Source organism: Hemicordylus capensis, chromosome 2 (assembly GCF_027244095.1).
Source record: "Hemicordylus capensis ecotype Gifberg chromosome 2, rHemCap1.1.pri, whole genome shotgun sequence".
Taxonomy (NCBI): Eukaryota; Metazoa; Chordata; class Lepidosauria; order Squamata; family Cordylidae; genus Hemicordylus; species Hemicordylus capensis.
Window position 1 is genome coordinate 94,656,320 of NC_069658.1, and position 17,477 is coordinate 94,673,796.

Consider the following 17,477-nt stretch of genomic DNA (forward strand, 5'->3'; position numbering starts at 1 on the left):
AGACATGCCTCATTTTAGAAGAGTATTTTCTTCCTATTAAAGGGGGATACCACTTTAACATAATGCTTGTCATCTGCAGCTTTTAGGACATGTATTTTTTTAAAAAAAAACTACATGTATCTATTTGCTGCCTGATACAAAGCATGTATTTGCACATGTTTTGTCACTGAAAATGTTTTAAACTTGATTCATTATCTATATATATAATTCTCATAAATGTACCCATCACTAATCCCATGTGTGGCAGTCCTCGCGAGAGTTCGCGAGCAAGCTGCCAATTAGTGATGGGGAAGGGTGGCCTGGTCAGCTGTAGAGAAGTATTTGGTGCAGGCTGGCCGGTAGGCTGAGAATAAGGAGGAGAGCCACCGGTGGGCTGGCTGAGGAGAAGTGGCCACCGCCGGGATGAGGAGAAGCAGCGGCCACCAAGGGGAAATTAGGGGCACAGATGCTCTGCGCCAGGTCAGCTTGTACTAATTAATCCATGAAAAGCTGTAGTCTTACTTTAAAATGTTTAACTTTGACTGGATCATGGCCTAATTTCACATGATCTTGGAGTAATGCATGCCCTGATCCATGTACTACATGCACATGGCAGCAGGCAACCACATGCATACATATGTCCGGTAGGTGTCATTTGCCTTCCTGATCCAACAGCCAGGTTTGGTAGCCCTTTAAAAAAAGCTGATATCCTGCCAGCCAGCTGGTCAGCAGGGGGACTAGCTTCAGAGTCCTGCCTCCCCTTTCCCTCCAGACAGCTGACTGGTGGGGTTTTAGTGTTCTTTAAAGGGCTCCCTCCCTGTGTCCCCAGGAGAGCCCATTTACTACTCATTGTACCATAGCCACTCAGCAATGGATTTGTTGTCTAAGCTTTGACTGACAATACTGTGATCAATGTTGCGTCTAAGCTTTGACTGACAATGCTGTGATCAACCGCCCTGAGCCATTTTGGAAGGGCGGTATATAAATCAAATAAATAAATAATAAATAAATTTAGTTTTTTTAAAAATCAAAGAGCCATCAAATGGTAATGAACTCTGTGTCTAATTCTCACTGAAGTTGCATTTCATCCTATGATTTATTTAAAAGCAACCCACCTACTTACCATGGACGATTCTCCGTGTGTGTGTGTGTGTGTGTGTGTGTGTGTGTGTGTGTGTGTGTGTTAAGGTAACCTCACATTAACCTCCTATTGCATGCACATTACACACTATAATTTGTTAGGATTTAACTTTTAAGTAGGAATAAGTTGTTGTTTTTTTAAAAAGTATCACAACTGCCTTTGAAGGAAAGGTTACAATTAATCCCCCCACACACACACACATATATACACTTTCCCCATATTTATCCTGGCATGTGTAATTGAACCTCAATGGAAAAAGAGAAGTAAAATCTGGATATTCTTTGTAAGTTCTCCCCAAACAAGTACATAATTGTTTCTGTTAATACGACCAAAAATGACATTTGCTTTTTTGTTGTTTTTTGGGCCACACTACCACAGTGGCCACCCATGTGGCATCCATGGGAGCTCTTGTGATGCCAGAGAGGAAGAAAGTAAATTTGCACTTAAGCAAGAACCAGCTTCTCATTTCCCAGGTCAGCACTGGATGCTGCTGAAAATGGCTTCCAAACAGTGAATGATTCTACTTGGCTTGTAATGTAGTACTCACCACTTGATATGCCCCAATGGTAACTTTCCATGTTTTCCAAGATCCATTAGGGGCAAGAAAAATAAATATATGATGAAGGCATTGTAAGTACTTGTCAATATTGTGGATCAGGTGGAGAACTCCGCTTGCTAGGTGGAGGTCATTTTCAGTTATATTTCCATAGCAACCATGTGCCCAAGTGCTTCAGCATAGACTTATGGATCAAACAGTGTTTAATAATGTTCTGCTGTCATCTCCATCTGTGTCTCTTTCAGTCGCCTGTGGTATTCCTTTCTTCCAGTAAGCTATCACAAATCATTTGTTGGTTTTGAAACCGAATTGAGAGGACTGATGCAAAGCACAGTATGCAGCTCATGTGCCTGCCATATGTAGATGCTCTGTGAGTATTGCCAGATCAACATGATTATTTCCCATTAAAAGAATATTATTCAACATTTTACTGACATCCTCTGTGGTTGCCTCAAGACAGTTAGTTTGTTCTCCAGATGGGGGTGGACAGCACAGTTTACTAAGAGGAGCAATTCTGAAAAGCCAGGTGATTATCATCAGCTGAAAGGCCACCCTGTTAGTATCAGACAGTTGGCTTTCCAAAATGGAAAATGAAGACAAATTAGCATCTGCTGACATTGCAGCACTGGCTCAAGTTATTTTGCTGCCACAGGTAGAATTTAATTTCACACCCTACCCTTCAACCCCACTCTTGTCCTATACATGGTGGTGGCTGAGTGTGCTTTGCTCTCAAGTATTACGTTTCCCTGCTCCATACAGAGAAAAGGGGGGGGGGGGATTTTCATTCCATTTTTCATTCCTTGGTGAAAAATGGTATTCCTGTCAGGAAGCAGGGATGGGCATTTGCCCTCACAACAACTTGCACAATATTGTCCAAAAGGTCTGGAATGGAGGGAAATTGAGTTTAGTTCAAAACCCCCAGAATTCTGCCACTTGTCCTGCTTATTGGATCAGTTTGACTCCAGTACATTGACATGGGCAATATTTTGTACTAGCTTAACCCATGCAGAGCATCTATACACTAGTACTTGATTGCTCCCTTCACCCCCTGCCACAGCCCCTCTCACCTCAGAGATCTCTCCACCCTCACCTGAGCCGCACTCCTGCTCCTCCTCCTCCATCCTGTTGCTTCCATCCCCCTCAGCCCCTAGGTCACTCCTCCATCACTTTACTCCATCCCCCTCACTCCTCTTGGTCGCAGTTGCAGCATTGCTGGCACCTATTGGCCAAACTGCAGCCCCCTATCCCCAGAGGTCTCCCCACTCTCACCCAAGCCCTGATCCTGCTGTGCCCCACAGGAGCAGCAGCAGCGGTTGACCGAACCCTTCCTTTCTGTCAATAGGCACCGCCATGACTGCTCGTTCCCCTAAGGCCGCTGACAGGTTCGGGCCCATCCCTCACCCTTCCTTCTGTCTCTCTTCCCCTCCCTTCTTTTTCTCACTTCCTCTCTCCTTCACTCGCTCTTCCCCTCTGTCTTTCATCCTCTCCCTTCTTCTTTTTCCCTTTCTCTCTCTCTCCCTTCCTGAGTTAACAGATCTTGTTCATCTTGTTTCCTCATCTAATTCACACAATGGCAGCCTCCTTCTCCTGAAGGGCTCTTTCTTCCCTCAGGACCCCTCTCTTTGCATACCCCTGCCCACTATCCTTTTAGATAGATAGATAGATAGATAGATAGATAGATAGATAGATAGATAGATAGATAGATAGATAGATTCCTCTCCTCTACAATCATGAACATCTTCTGACCAGTAACAGTTGCATTCCAACTGAGCTTAACCATCACAGGCTCCTCTTCCCTATCTGCATATGGAATCTCCATTGCCCAATCACCACAGTGCTTCTGTTCGCGAACTCTCACAAGAGCTGTCATGTACGAGATTAGCCACGGATATGCCTTAGAGAATTATATATATAGAAGATGGATTCTTTATAAAGAAGAGGCAGGCATTAGGAAGCTCAGGAGCTACTGGAGCTCCCTGGCTTATCTGTAGTAGTCCTCCAGGTGTTTGGGCTTGCTTCTTCCAAATGCCATACTACAAAATTATTTATTTATTTATTTGATTTCTAAATACTTGATAGGAAGCATCCAGAGGCGCTCTTAGGACCAGGCCACTGGGATCTGGTCCGTCCTCTGCTGCCGGGGGGGGGCAAGTTGTGCCGGTGAGGGTAGCCATCTGTGCAGACCACCACCACAGTAGTGGATGGAGGCCGGGTGGGGGCCTTAGTGGGGATGGGGTTGCGCCGCTACAGCCATGCCATGTGCTCCGCTCCACCGGTGGCAGAAAGGGACTCAGGAGTGGTCGCTGTGCTCGACTTCTTAGCCCCATGGCCCTTGAGAACTGCGAGGAGCTTCCTTGAGGAGCTGCGAGGAGCTTCCTCGCAGTTCTCACAAGAAACGGCGTGCCGGAACTCCCAAGAAGCTCCTTGCAGTTCTCAAGGGCTGCTGGGCCAAGAGGTTGAGCCCAGTGGCCACTCCTGAGTCGCACTCTGTCCGCGGAGACCACTAGGTCAATGGGGGAGGGGAGGCCTGATCAGCTCACCCCCACACACCCTAGCTGCACACATGGTGTGGCTTGAATTTTTGAAGGGGCAGCAGGGTGGGGTGGCGGCAGGCTGGAGGCCCCCCAGGACTTCCCCCCAGGTCCCTTCAGGGGTTTGCAGCAGGTATAACTTAAAAAAAAACTTTTAAATTTTTTTTTAAACTTGGGGGGGCGGGACTTGGGGAGGGCGGGACCCTTCAGGTCCAGGCACCAAAATTACCTAGGAGCGTCCCTGGAAGCATCTCCAAATCTCATCGGCTGGCTGGCTGAACCAGTGTACTGGAACCTGTTTTTACTTTCTCTCTCTCTCTCTGAGAATCAAGTATGCTTTTACGTTCTTTCACATGTATTTCTCTCCACTTTCTTCTCCTCCATAGTCGTCGGTCTCTCTTGCTATCCTCCTGTCCTGCACCAAAATTCTCCAGAAATTCAGTGGGGAAATTAATGATAAAATCTTTTATTTCGTAAAAATAAATTTTTGTACAAACTGTTATTTTGTGACTGGTTCTACCTCCGACTCAAGCTACCATTTTGTGACAGATTCCGCCTTCCCAAGCCACCACTTTTAAAAGTGGTGATTCTCTTTATTCAGCAGGGGGAGTGCAACTGGCCCTATCAAACTCCAGCACAGCATCCCTCCAGTGACTGTTGCTAGTGTCAACTTTATGTTTCTTTTTAGATTGCAAGCCCTTTGGGGACAGGGGGCCATCTTATTTATGTACTATTTATTTTTCTATGTATTTTTCTATGCTTTGAGAACTTTGGTTGAAGGGTGATATATAAATATCCATAGTAATATTTCATATTGGTAGCTCCCAAGGCTCTGGCAAAAGAAAAGGTAACTCCCAAGAGCTTTAAGTTTGCCCTCCTTGGATGCAATGGATTTATGGGAATGGTGCAGTATACTGTGGGGGAGAAAATAGTTCCCTCCAACCCGTAGCTCTTGAAAATGAACATATGAAGGTGTTTAAGGGCTACTATGTGAACATTTAATACTAGGCTCAAAGGATTTGCCACTGTTCCTTTGTGCTAGATGTGTCATTAAATATCCTTCTTCACCAGGGCTGTTGTCACTTCCTTGGAAATTCAGGGGAAGGCTCTGCCTACCCATTTGGAAGGGATCATATCTTGGATTTGTAAGCCAGCTATCATAAGTGATATATATAAAATGCCTTCAGAAGGTTTCCATCAGCGAGGTCTGAATAACTTCCTTAGCGGGAGAAAAATTTGGAGTGTTAATTAATGCCTGTGGCTGTGTTATATCATCAGGGATAAAAGCAGTGCCAACAACTGTGCAGTAGCATGAAGAGGTAGACTTAACAGGAACAAGAGCTTTGGATAATCCATGCACAGTCAGGCGGCTGAGAGTTAAACTGAAAGGGCAAAGCGTCTTCCATGCACATGGGATGTGACAATTCACTGTCCTGTGACTGCCGGCCACATTTTCCAAAGGGAGAGGCAGCCCAACAGCTGTAGGCAATTAGTGCTTGCTCAAAAGTGTCCCCAAACTGTGCCTGCTGTTCTACTTCAAAGAAAGTACAGGGAAGCTGCAGCTTTTGGAAGCCTGTCTTAAAGTGATTCCTGAAAAAGCTTGTTAAATCAAGCTGGGGGAAGAGAAGAGTGTCTCAAGCCTTCTCCAACTATAGCTGTAGTACTGTGCAAATGTCCATAGGAATACGTTTCACATAGTGCGATTTACTCCCATGTAAACATGCATCGGATGCTGCTGTTAATGTCCCTGAAATCATTGGAAAAGACAGATTTGAACATCCCCCCTAAAAACAGCTTGCACTCAGTAGGTATGGTGTATTTCCACATTATAACCCCTGAGAGATTGCTTGTATACATGACCATGAGAGGAGGATGGGGGTCTCCTTAGTAGGAATAACATCATTCTCTCACCTGTGCAAGACAATAGAGGCTCCGTTCAGACAGGTTTCCTGTGAGATGAGACACATACTGATCTTACAGGTTTGGATTACATATCTTTAATTTTTTATAAAATTCAGATAATTGCTGTATAGGCTTGGAGTCTGCCTTAGTGGAGTTTTAGATTTTACCCTGCAAGTAAATGATTGAATATAGATATTAAACTGAAAGATGACTTGCACCTTCAGCAATGTAATTATTGAAGCAAATAATGTTTTTTTCTTAAAGAAGAAGTCCCCTCCTGATCTGCAATGCGATTTGCCCCCTGAACACAATGTTATTATTTACTGAGATAATAACATACTGGGATAATAACAATGCTGGAGTTCACAACAGCCCAACACCATTGCTATCCTGACTGAATGGGATTAAAAAATAGGCATTCTAGAATACTACTGCACAGCAAAAGTCTATAACATGGACAACCATTTCTCATTGTAGTTTTTGTCTTACAAATTAGAACTGCAATTCTGTTACTTCACCCCAGCTGTTCCCAGCCCATTCCAGGCATGGGTTTTGAGGAGAGTAATTGATTAATCAGTAAACATTTTCCATCTGAAATATCTGTTGCTCTCAGCTTGGGAATGCTGAAGCTCAGTTTATACTGACTGTTCCTAGCATACCTGTCAATACAATTTCATAAATTCATTCCCAAACATGACTTCAGGCAATTGAATGTTTGGGTGTAAACTACTGAAGAAGGAACCTACATGGAATTCCACCCAGAAGCTCAGTTATTTCAGGTGCAGTGGATGGTAGGGGTGTTGACAAGATTTAGATGTGGTTCTCAGATCAAACCATTTCTCAATAACATACTGTTTCAGAGAATTTTATGCAGCATCAACAGAACATATTGGGTGGGCTAATGTGATGATAGATGCTTGGCTTCACTACTTGCTCTTCCAAATTCCATGCCTCAAAACCTTTAGGAACACATATCCCACCTGTATAATGCACACATATATTAGACGGCAGAACTGTGCCACTGTTGTGCGGGCGGCCTGTGTTTTAACAGTGATCCAGTGAGTGATTTGGCTAGGGATGGGGGCAGGGTGAGCCAGGTAAGAGAATTAAACAACCTTTCTTGCTGCTCTTGACCTCAGTGTAGAACTGGTTTGCAATGAACAGGGCTTGTTCCGGTTCAATCACAGACTGAACTTGCCCCAGTTCGGTTCGCAATCAATCTGCCGAACCGCTAGGGTTGCCAACATTTCATTGCCAGAATGAGGGACACAAGTTGAGGGGGGGCTGGCTGGGGAGGGGCGGGGTGTATGTAGTGGTAATCAAGAGCCTGTGTATCAATGTTGTATATGTTATTGAATTATATGCTTTTGAATAATGCCAGCATTGTTATTATTTAGAACATATTCAAGTTATACCAAAAACTTATCAAAATACTTTACATAGCAAAAGGAATAAAATGCCCTCCTGCAAGTATTTTACACTTCATGATGGATGTTCTGTAAGCTATTCTGGTTGCTGTTGCAGAAGCACATGGGGGTGGGGGAGAATGGAGGGGAGAGTTATCAAGTTCTTAAAACAAAATAAATAATGTTAAGGAGAAAGGTGGGAGTCAAAACCATGCTTCACCCAGAAACCTACAAGCAGAACCCTCTCTACCTTTTGCTCACCCAGCCCTAACTATTCTCCAGAGCAAAGATATCCAACGTGGGACTCTCTAGCTGCCGCTGGACTATCATTGCCTTCATCCTGAGCTACAACAGCTGGGAATGATGGGAGCAATAGTCCAGCAATGGCAAAAGAGCCCCAAGTTGGCTGCACCACAGTCAATGATTTGCAGGAGCTCTTTTAGCCTCTGGGAGTAATTATTACACCCACAGGAAGCACCAGGTGAGTTAGCAGAAAGAGCTCTCCATATTCTGGCTGGACTCAGTAGTAGCAATGCATTTGTAACAACAACAAACACAACAAAACAACAACAACAGAACAGGTCAAGCCCCATGATTTCACAAAGTTTGTTGTTCACACAGACCAACCCACTTAGAAATAGAGCAGACGTCAGGTGAAAAATTAAGAGAATCCCCCAGGTTCACACACACACAAAAACACAGCCAGAGGTAGTGAGTCAGTTAGCAGGAGTCTGTGGGTCTACATTTGATAAGTAAATGATTAGCCACTTGCAAGATGTAAATGAACCCAGGCAATTGCTCCTGCACGTTTGCAGAGCAATTGGGGCTTCTTTTGTGAAGTTGTTGTTTCTTTCACATTATAATATGGACTTCACCCAGACTCCAAAGGGCTTGATGTAAATGCACTGAGGGATGAGAGATAGCCCCAGGCTCTGCCAATAATACGGGAAAACAGCTTCCTGTACGGACAAGATATTTTTGCCTCAGATAGGGGACTTCCTGCATAATACGAGACTGTTGGGAATGCTACAAACCACCCTGGTTTGATGCAAACCGGTTCTACATTAAATGGTTTGTGCACACCCTTAAATAACAGTACATGTTTTTATATTAGACATTACAAGGAAGAGGCAATGAAAAGGAAAAGGGAGTAGAAATTTGGGGTCTCTTAAAATATCATTTAGCCCTCTTGTTATTCCTCTTTTCACAGCTGCCCTCCTACTGCTTAAGAGTTGTCTTACTGCTGCTTAATTTTCCCTTATCGAAGATAAAAATACTCAGTTTCTTTAGTCTTTCCAGTACTTGTTATATGTCCATTGCATAATTCTATGTTGTTGCAGTCTTCTGCTTGCTTGCTTGTTTTGTGTGTGTCCTCAAAACATTGAGACCAAACCTCAGCACAGTTCCCCAGCTCAAGCCTTAATAGTACTAAGCAGAACCACACTGTTATATCCATATCTTGGATAAGGTATTCATTTAGTGCAATCCAAAATGGCATTTGCCAAAGCATTGCTGTAGCAACCCACATTAGCATCTCATCCATCATGGTTCTTATTTCCTAGAAGAAAACTAAAACAGAATCTGGACCTGTGGAGTAAGGATTCTTCCTCTCTCTCTCTTTTTTTAGCATGGTTTTATATTTAAATTCTCTCCCAGATAAACTGGAAAAATAATGCTTACCACAATTATAATTTGTCTATAAGTAGTAATTTACATAGTCTGTTAAGGATGCAGTGAGGCTCTTTTCACAATCAGTGAGAAGAGCCTGGAGTGGGTTAGCGGGGAGAGCAGGCTGGGAGGATCGGGGGCCGCGTGGCCCCCGCATGCCCTGTGCTAGCACGCAGGGCATACTGGAGAGACCCCCGAGCCGGGAGGCTGCTTTTTAACCTCCCAGTCAGGGGTCTACTTGTGAGTTGCCATGGTGTGGAGCTGCGCCGCGGCAACACACGAGCACAAAGATGGGGTTAGCGGAGCGCTCACTCCGCTAACCTTGGCTAAGGGCAGGGGCAATTAAGCCGGTTACCCACTTGTAAACCACTGGGCTCGCCTGCCTGTAAAATCGGGCAGTATGCTGCCCGACCAATAAAAATCAGGCTAGGCTCTCCTAGCTGTTCGTAAGTACTAGCCACTTACTAGCCACATCAGCCACAATTATTTATTTATTTCGTTCCTTATTTATTTTATTTTATACATTTCTATACCACCCCGTACAAAAAGGTCCCTGGGTTATTCACAATCTAAAAATAACCATTAAAATATTAATAGGATTAAAACAATTTAAAATGCAAATAAAAACTCTAAAACACAAAGCTTAAAAAAACTGCAAACTAAAAGCCTGGCTAAAAAGGTATGTTTTCAGGTCCTTCTTATAAACATTCAGAGATGGGGAAACTAATTTCATTAGGAAGCACATTCCAGAGTCCTGGGGCAACTCTAGAAAAGACCCGGTTTCAAGATGCACTAATCGAGGTAGTGGCAACTGCAACCAGTGCTCCCCAGATGATCTGAATAGGTGGCTGGCTTGATGAAGAAAAAGGCATTTTCTAAAATACCTCGGACCCAAGCCGTTCAGGGCTTTATAGGTAATAACCAGCACTTTGTATTTCGCCCAGAAACTTATTGGCAGCCAGTGCAGTTCATTTAAAATGAGTGTAATGTGATCTCTTCGGGCAGCTCCGGAGACCAACATAGCTGCTGCATTCTGTACTAACTGCAGTTTCTGAACTATGTAAAAAGGCAGCCCAACATAGAGCGCATTGCAGTAGTCAAGTCTACCTGCTCTTTCCAGGAGAGTGCAACCCCATGCAGAACAGGCAGATCTAAACCACTTCCTAAGTCTCAGCCTCCCACAATGAGTACCTCCATCTTGCTTGGATTCAGCCTCAGTTTCTTCTCCCTTGTCCTGCCCATTACCACCTCCAGGCAGGCATTTAGGGAAGTTAGGCCATTTCCTGATGAAGTTGACATGGAGAAATAAATTTGGATATCATCAGCATATAAAGGCTGTCAAGACACATTTATTCATCCAGGCTTTTAATTAAATATTGTTTTAATTGTGTTTTTAATAGTTTTAACATTTTAAATTTTAATTGTTTTAATGTTTTAATATTTTAATGTGTTTTTATTGTTTTGTTGTAAACTTCCCAGAGACTTGTGTTTGGGGCAGTATATAAATGCGTTAAGTAAGTAAGTAAATTAATTAATTAAATTTGATAACACCCTGCACCAAATCCCCTGATGACCTCTCTCAGCTGTTTCATGTAGTTGTTGAAAAGCATTGGAGACGGTATGGAGCCTTGTGGAACTGCACACTTCAGTTCTTGTTTTGCAGAACTACGGTCTCCAAACAACTCCATCTAGAACCTACCCAAGAGGTAGGAGCAGAACCAGTGCAAAATAGTGTCTCCCACTCCCAACCCCTTCAGGTGCCCTGGAAGGATACCATGGTCAATGGTATCGAAAGCCTCTGAGAGATGCAAAAGGATCAACAGAGTCACACTCTCCCTGTTGATTCCTAATTGGAGATCATCCAACAGGACGACCAAGGCCATCTCAGCCCCACAGCCTGGCCGAAAGCCAGTTTGAAATAGGTCCAGATAACCCGCTTCCTCAAGACTGCCTGCAGCTGAGATGCCACACCTTCTCAGTCACCTTGCCCAACCATGGGAGGTTGGAAATAGGCCTATAATTGCCTAATTCTGAGGGATCCAGTGCAGGTTTCTTCAGAAGTGGTCTAATAATTGCCTCCTTGAGACAAGGAGGTATCGTGCCCTCCCTCAGAGAAGCACTGATTATCTTACCAAGTCCCCTCCTATAACCTCCTTGCTAGATCGTATAAGCCACGCTGGGCAAGGGTCAAGAGGTCCTTTAATATTTATCGTATTTTATACTGCCTGATATGTACATCTCTAGGTGGTGAACAAAGATTAAAACACAATATAGAACAGAATAAAAACAGTTAAAATTTACAAAATAAAAAACACACCATTCTGATAAAAACAAATTAAACAAATTAAAATTGATTTCAATAAAAAGCCTGCAAAAACAGGTGCGTCTTGAGGGTATTCCTAAAAACAAATGGAGAAGGAGATGCTCTTATTTTAGCAGGGAGCATGTTCCAAAGCACCAGGCCAGCCAAAGAAAAGGCCCAGTCCCAAGTCACCACCAAACAAGCCAGCAGCAACTGTAACCAGACATCTCCAGAAGATCATAATAGGCTACAGGGTTCATGACAAAGGGGGCACTCTCTTAAATACCTTGGACCCAAGCTCTTAAGGGCTTTATAGGCAATAACCAGAACTTTGTATTTTGCCCAGAAACATATCGGCAGCCAGTGTAGTTCTTTTATAATCGGTGTTATATGGTCCCTTCGGGATGTCACAGAAACCAATTTTGCTGCCAAATTCTGTACCAATTGTAGTTTCCTGGCTATGTACAAAGGCAGCCCCACATAGAGTGCATTGCAGTTGTCTGGAGGTTACCAGCATATGCACCACTGTTTTAAGGTCATTTGCCTCCAGAAATGGATGTAGCTGATATATCAGCCAAAGCTGATAACAAGCACTCCAAGCTATTGCCTCAACCTGAGAAACCAGAGAGTTTGGGATCCAGGAGAACTCTCAAGCTAAATACCTGACCTTTCAGGGGGAGTGTAACCCCATCCAGAACAGGCAGATCTAGACCATCTCTCGGGTCCCAACCCCACTCCCGTCAGTACCTCCGTTTTATTTGAATTCAACTTCAGTTTGTTATCCCTCATCCAGTTCATTACTGCTTCCAGGCAGGCATTTAGGGAAGTTATTCTATTTCCTGAAGAAGTCAACATGGAGAAATAGATCTGGGTACCATCAGCATATTGATAACACCCAGCACCAAATCTCCTGATTATCTCTCCCGGTGGTTTCATGTAGATATTAAAGAGCATTGGAGACTGTATGGAACTCCTTGGTGCCTTGTGCAACTCCATTCTTTTAATTCTTGCTTTGAAGAGCAATAGTCTCCAAGCGACACTATCTAGAATCTGCCAGAGAGGTAGGAGTGATACCTATGTAGAACAGTGACACCCAATCCCACCATCCTCAAGCAATCCAGGAGGATACCATGGTCGATGATATCTAAAGCCAGTGAGAGATCCAAAAGGAACAGCACACTCCCTCTGTTGATAGCCAATTGGAGATCTTCGATCATCAGGCTGACCAAGGCAGTCTCAACCCCATAGCCCACTTGAAAGCCGGTTTGAAATGGTTTTAGATAATCAGTATCATCCAAATTGTCTGGAGCTGAGAGGCCACAATCAATTACCTTGCCCAGCCATGGAAGATTAGAAACAGGGTCTATAAGTAGCTAACTCTGAGGGATCCAGTGCAGGGTTTTTTCAAAAGTGGTCTAATAATAGCCTTCTTAAGACAAGGAGGCATCCTGCCCTCCCTCAGAGAAGCATTTATAATATTTACCAGACCCTCTCTGATAATATGATTACCTGATGAGATAAGCCATGTTGGGCAGAGATCAAGAGAGCAGGATGTAGGAAGCACAGTCCAAAGCAGTTTGTCCACATCCTCAGAAGTCACAAAATGTAAGTGGTCTAATCTAATCCTCTAAGAGGAGTTGCTCGGCATCTCCACTATAGACTGTGCAGTAACTGTGGAATCCAATTCGGCCCAAATATGAGAGATTTTATCTGCAAAAAAGTCATTGAAGATGTTGCAGCAAGTAACAGATGGTTCCAAGTTCAAATTCAAGGAGAAGGGGGCACATACTAGCCCCCTCATGACCCTAGATAAATCTGCTGGATGTGAATTTGTGCAAGCAATGTGGGCAGAAAAGAACCACATTTTTGCTGCACTCACTCCAGAGCACAGGTCTTCAGATATGCTCTGCGTTTCAACCTGTCAGATTTGTGCCGAGTCTTCTTCCACTTCAGCTCTAGTAATCTACCTTACCACTTCAGCTACTTTAGTTCTTCTGTATACCATGGGGCTGATTTTGAAGCAGGTCAGAGAGGATGATTAGGAATGATTGTGTCTACTGCTCTAGTTAGTTCATTATTCCAAGTCTGCACCACAGCATCAACAGAATCACTAGCAGAGCCAACTCTAAACCCTTCCAAGGCTTCTTGGAATCCCATTGGATCCAATAACCTCCTTGGGCAGACTTCACCCCTGCAGAGGTGGGTTGTGGCTACAAGTCCTACCTTAATCGATAGTGATCCGTCCATGACAATGTGGAGGAGGTGACAGGAGTCCCCACACATGGAACACCAATCTGATTAGAACATAGACCAGATTGAGCGTGCAACCAGCATCATGCGTTGTTCCAGAAATGAGTTGGGACAGGCCCATAGTTGTCATGGTTGCTACGAACTCCTGAGGTGCTCCTAACAACGCGGTGCTGAAATGAACACTGAAGTTCATTACAGGATCAGTCTAAAGCATGTTTATCCAGAAATACAGTAGGTCTCACTGGATTCAGTGAGGCTTACTTCTGTGTAAAGGGCTTACATTTTGTGCAGGGAGTCACCAATCCAAGGGAGAGACATGCTTGCTGGTTCCAATCTACTGCACACCCCATCAATGCTGTTTCCAATGGTAGGGAGGCTCCATGCCTACTAAGAGTGACACACTCACAATGGTACTCCCATTGTGAATGATGGGAATACCATTGCGAGTGTGTCTCTGTACTCTTCAGTAGGCATGTAGTCTCCCCACCTGTCGAAGCAGTGTGGGTGGAGGTATACAGTGGATCGAAAGCAGTGAACACATCTCTCCTTTAGATTGATGACTTGCTGTGCAGAATGTAAGCCAGAATGCTTAAGGCTGCAGTATTAATATAAATATAGCCTGGTAGCCTGTATTCCTTTAGATTTAATATGCTCCAGATCACCTATACTTTTTAGTTAAAAAAAAAAATTAACAAATACAGCTGCCACCGGCTCGTTTGGTGGCCACTCAGGGACGACCCTTCTCCGCTGCTGCCCTAGTGAAATAAGAGCCTCCCCATCTCTGACAGCTTTTTAAAAGTCTTTAAAGATGCATCTGTTCACCCAGGCTTTTAATTAATATTGTTTTTATGGTTTTAATGCTGTTTTAAAATATTCTTTTAAAATTTTAAAATTGTTGTAATGTGTTAAATTTTTCATTTTTGTCTTAACTAATGTTTTGCTTTGTTTTTATTCTGTTGTAAACTGCCCAGAGACCTAGGTTTTGGGTGGTATAAAATGTTTTAATAAATAAATAATAAATAAAATAAAATAAGTGCAAACGTTCCCTATTTAAGACCACACAAAGAACACTATTTATGAAACCACCATACTATTTATCTGATCCAGAAATCAAAATAACTATAATCTACATGTTGCAGCTGCAAAGATTAGTGAGCTTGTGTAGATGCTGTCTACTATATACTGCCCTCAACAGATCTTTCTCCGTAAAAGACTCTTTATGAAATACAGGTGGCTCTGTTTGAAGTTTTGTATCTACAGGTTAGGTTAGGCTGGCTTTTTCAAATGCTGTAAATTAGCTGCTTCTGAGAAGACAGAGAACACATGCTGTTAAGTCCAAGTGCTACAATGGAAAAAATGTCCAGGATGGCCATTCCAACGCATGCATGAAGTCTATAAACTAAAAAGAAATTGCTTTATAACTCTACCCAGAAGGCTTAGTAGTACACAATAGTTGATTGGAAATGCATTATGACAGTCTTTCCTTAGGCGAAAGCATCTGCACAGGGTTTTAGAATTTTTCTGACAGAACTGGTGTGCAAATGCAGTGATGAAGAAAAGCTTCACCTTTTGGACTTCTGCCTGTCACGCAGCTGTTAAAAGAACAGGGCTCCTGCCAGAAGAAGCTTAGCAACCCCACAGGGCTTTGTTTCAGGGATCAAATGCAGTCAGATTTTTCACTTCTGCAACTGCCACACTGAATGGGTGGGGTGGGGGCTGAGTTTATTGGGCTTGCCTCCAGGAGCAACGTGTTCAGCATTAGGGAGAAAGGGGCCCTACATGCATGTAGTGCAATAGACAAGGCTGTCCATGCAATTTGAAGCCCTGAGCAGGATTGCCATATGTCTAGGATTGGCCTGGACTGTCCAGGAGTCGGACACCCAGGATGTAGCAAAAGCGTCGTTCTGAGAGTGGGAAGATTGCTTCAACACATTTTACCAATTCTTCTGGTGCGTTTCTCCAGGCATTGTAGCTACATGGTGTCAATGTTTAAAAGCTCCATAAGCTTACCCTTTCTCTGGCACCAGTGCTGCTGACTGGCTCAGTTGGTTGTCCATGGGTGGCTCATTAAACCCCTTCTCCTCCTTTCTGGATCATCTCTAGAGTTAGCGAGGGTGGTAGTGGGCCTCGGGTTTAGCTGTCAAGTATATGGACAGAGAGAGCCCGCTTTTCTCTACTGGCATTTTTGGGGTCCCACTTCTCTCCAGAACATTCACTACCTGGTGCAGCACTTGTCTAAGCCCCCTCTTAGACAACAGGAAGTATCTCCTCTGTGGAGTAACAGGAAGAAATGCAGGGAGCAGCAGGCCTGAAAACACAACTGTCTTTTATTGTATCTACACAAAAGATGAATCTCTGCAGAAGCCCCTCCAACTCGATGGTTGGGTCCAACCAATGTAGCAACCCCAGCCCTGACTGATCAGGGTTCCTAATGGGGATGTCTAAGGTGTGTTATTTTTTTAAATTCCGTTCTAAACAGAAAGTGGTTACAAGGCACTGTGTATTCTTTTTTTGCTCAAATCTGCTCACATACTGCTGACATTAAGGCTTGAAACTGCAATTTGGCCAGACCTCTATAATAGAGAAATTCGGAAGAGAAAGCTCTTGTTCTGATTTTTTCTCACTCCTTAGCTCACTGTAGAGTAGACAGTGGCTCACATACTGTGCAGTGTCCCACAGGAGTTTTGCAAACTGTGGCTGCTGCTACTACTGGGAGCCCCTGGTGGCTACTACTGGGAGCCCCTGGTGGTGCAGTGGTAAAAACTGCCGCCCTGTAACCAGAAGGTTACAAGTTCAATCCTGACCAGGGGCTCAAGGTTGACTCAGCCTTCCATCCTTCCGAGGTCAGTAAAATGAGTACCCAGAATGTTGGGGGCAATATGCTAAATCATTGTAAACCGCTTAGAGAGCTCCGGCTATAGAGCGGTATATAAATGTAAGTGCTATTGCTATTGCTACTACCATACACTTGTGCAGACACTGAACTGCACAAGGGAGCTGCACAATCACATGGCTAGTATTTATTTATTTATTCATCCATCACATTTGTACACCGCCCCAAACTTTCGTCTCTGGGCAGTTAACAATAGCATAAAACAAGTTAAAATATATACAAAAACTTAAAACAATATAACAATTTAAAAATCATCCACAAATTAAAACCTTAAAATTTTAAAGAACTGAAAAAGATTGGGTGAAGAGGTGGGTTTTCAAATGCTTTCTAAAAATGTTCAGAGATTGAGAGAATCGTATCTCAGTAGGGAGCACATTCCACAGTCTCGGGGCAGCAACCGAGAAAGCCCGTCCCCGTGTGGCCACCAGCCAAGCTGGTGGCAACTGGAGACGGATCTCTCTGGACAACCTCAATGAGCGGTGGGGCTCATAATGAAGAAGACATTGTTGAACTGGAGAAGGTACAGAAGAGGGCAACCAAGATGATCAGGGGCCTAGAGCACCTTTCTTATGAGGCTACAACATCTGGCGCTTTTTAGTTTAGAAAAAAGACAACTGCGGGCAGACATGATAGAGGTCTATAAAATCATGCATGGTGTGGAGAAAGTGGAGAGAGATTCTTTTCCCTCTCACACAACACTAGAACCAGGGGTCACTCCATGAAATTGATTGCCAGGAGGTCTAGGACCAACAAACAGAAGTACTTTTTCACACAATGCGTGATCCACTTGTGGAACTCTCTGCCACAGGACGTGGTGACAGCCAACAACCTGGATGGCTTTAAGAGGGG